We start from the raw sequence: 2,981 nt of genomic DNA, 5'->3' as shown, positions 1-2,981 counted from the left end.
CGGTGCAACGCATAAAAGTGTGAACTAAGAAGTTTCTGGACTGCTTTTTACGTGACTCCGTCAGGAGGAGCGTGGATCAGTCCGCTGTCAGCTGCAGTGTTACTTTGTCTTTGTCTGATTGTCTTTGTCTTATCATCTTCATCACTGCTGTTGCATTAAACCTTTTCCAATTCTCAATTTGACCCCCAGCCTCCTTTTCCTCAGAAATCCGAACGAATGCGATGTAAGTTATGAATTACTTACACATATAAGGGGGAGAAAACAGGGACAGATCTGTGGGAGAAGACAGGGACATATCGGGGACATATAAGGGGGAGAAAACGGGGACAGATCTGTGGGAGAAAACGGGGACAGATCAGAGGGAGAAGACAGGGACATATCGGGGACATATAAGGGGGAGAAAATGGGGACAGATCTGTGGGAGAAAACGGGGACAGATCAGAGGGAGAAGACGGGGACAGATCAGAGGACCAACCCAACATCATGAAGACAGAGACAGATCCTTTTATTTGTCCTTATTTCTTGTTGGAGAACAGAAGAACTCAGTTTTGTTTTTATTTTTCTGTTTGCGTCCGTTTTAAAACCCGAGCACCTTATTTAAGTTTTGTTCCATGAATGTTTTATTTTGAAAGAGTGTAAAACAACTTCCTAATAAAACAGGTTGAACTATCTGAGGTTTATTCATAAAGTGTGTGTGTCTGCGTGTGTGTGTGTGACAAAAAAAAACAATGATTCAGTTTAAAATATATTTTCATCCACAAATAAATTTTAGTCTTCAAAGCCTCGCAGTAACTCATAGTATAGCACGTCAAAATATTCATAAAAAAAATAGTATAGTATGTCGAAATAGTCCTAAAAAGTCATGGCATGACGTCTCGAAAATTCCTAAAAAGTCATAGTTTAGTATGTCAAACAATTCATAAAAGTCATAGTATAGTATGACAAAAATTCATAAAGTGTCATAAAAATTCATAGTATAGTATGTCGAAATATTCCAAAAAATATATAAAAAGTCATACTATAGTTTGTTGAAATATTTATAAAAAGTCATAGTATAGTATGTCAAAAATTCATAAAAATTCATAAACAGTCATAGTATAGTATGTCACAAATTCATAAAAAGTCATAGTATTCTATGTCAAAAATTCATAAAAAGTCAAAAAAATCATAAACAGTCACAGTATAGTAAGTCAAAATATTCATAAAAAGTCACATTATAGTATTTCAAAAACTTTATAAAAGTCATAGTATAGTATGTCAAAAAATTCATAAAAGTCACAGTATAGTATTTCAAAAAAATCATAAAAGTCATAGTATAGTATGACAAAAAAATCATACAAAGTCATAGTATAGTATGTCAAAAATGTCATAAGTCGTAGGATAGTATGTTGAAAAAATCATAAGTCTTAAAAAGTCATGGTATAACATGTATAAAATTCATAAAAGTCATAGTTTACTATGACAAAAAAATCATGAAAGTCATACTATAGTATGTCAAAAAATTCTAAAAAAGTTATAGTATAATATGTCAAAAATGTGTAAAAGTCATAGTATAGTATGACTAAATATTCATAAAATGTCATAAAAAGACACACTGTATTACGTCGAAATATTCCTAAAAAAGAAGATTCTAAAGTCCTCTGGAGAATGCGGGCATTGATCCTGCTACCTCTCGCATGCTAAGCAAGCACTCTACCATTTGCACTAATTCCCCTTTTCAAAAAAAGGTCATAGAATAGTATATCAAAAATTCACAAAAAATCATTAAAGCCAGAGTATGTCAAAAAAATCATAAAAAGTCATAAAAAGTCATAGTTTAGTATGTCGAAATATTCATTCATATTCTCATGTAACCTTTAACTATGTAACTATTGCAATACGTGCCTTACTGGGATTCCTGAGAAAAGCCTTCAGAAGCTGCAGTACATCCAAAACAGCGCTGCTAGGATCCTGTTGAGGGTGTGCAAAACTGACCACATCACCCCCATCCTCAAATCACTCCACTGGCTTCCTGTCTCACTCAGGATTGAGTACAAGGTCTCCCTCCTTACCCATCACTGCATCCATGGTGAAGCCCCCCCCCTCTACCTCAAGGAACTCCTCACCCACAGACATCAACTTGGACCCTTCGATCTGCCTCAAGGTATCTCCTGAAACCTCCCAGGACAAGCTCCGTACAATGGGAGATCGGGCTTTCTGCTCAGCTTGCCTAGGCTTGGTGGATCAATCCTATCCAGTAGCCAGTCTGCAGAAGAGGTATGAGTACCTGGCAATCCGTTCTGCGCTAGCTACGCCTTGCAGAAGCATGTCTCAGATCACTGTGCGTCTGGAGATAGCGTCCGGTCATCAGTGGAAAGATGTTTCTACGTGGATAACTGCCTCCTGAGCCTGCCAACATCAAGGAATGCCACACAGCTAGTGGGCAAGCTACGGGCCCTCCTAGCCTCCGGAGGGTTGGAGCTGCGCCACTGGGCCAGTTATGTTTCCAGCGTGGTTAATCACCTGCCAAGGAGGCCAGATCAGACAACCTTGAGCTCTGGCTTACGCAAGAGGTAGCAGAGGCTGCAGTGTACAGCCTACACAGTGTACAAAAAACATAATTAGGCCAAATGAACAGAAATGGCCGATGAATGAACTCTGTGTATATTGTGCCTTAAACTTGCATTTCATGCCCTTCTGTTCTTTTTGCCTCGTTGGCGCAGTAGGCAGCGCGTCAGTCTCATGATCTGAAGGTCGTGAGTTCAACCCTCACACGGGGCAAGTGTTTTAAAAACAAAAAAAAACACAACTGATGCTGAAAATACAGTGACAGGTGGTTGAACACAAGCACATGAATGGAAGTTGTTATTCTATGGTTATTTCTGAGATTTCTGACATTGAGACAACGAAAGGCATTCTTTAAGGGTGGTAGCAAACTAATGACTCATCAATGACTCAATGACTCATATAACAAACCGCGGATGTTCCTTCATTAACAATAT

General features: G+C 38.3%; 1 non-coding gene across 1 annotated transcript; it reads left to right on the top strand.

Moving 5' to 3' along the window:
• Nucleotides 1–2,687: 2,687 nt before the first annotated feature.
• On the top strand, nt 2,688–2,760 carry trnam-cau (transfer RNA methionine (anticodon CAU)). The gene has a single exon. It is a non-coding gene; the product is annotated as a tRNA-Met (tRNA).
• Nucleotides 2,761–2,981: the final 221 nt, after the last annotated feature.

This window comes from Etheostoma spectabile, unplaced genomic scaffold (assembly GCF_008692095.1).
Source record: "Etheostoma spectabile isolate EspeVRDwgs_2016 unplaced genomic scaffold, UIUC_Espe_1.0 scaffold00018529, whole genome shotgun sequence".
Classification (NCBI taxonomy): Eukaryota; Metazoa; Chordata; class Actinopteri; order Perciformes; family Percidae; genus Etheostoma; species Etheostoma spectabile.
This window is presented reverse-complemented; position numbering and strand designations above follow the sequence as displayed.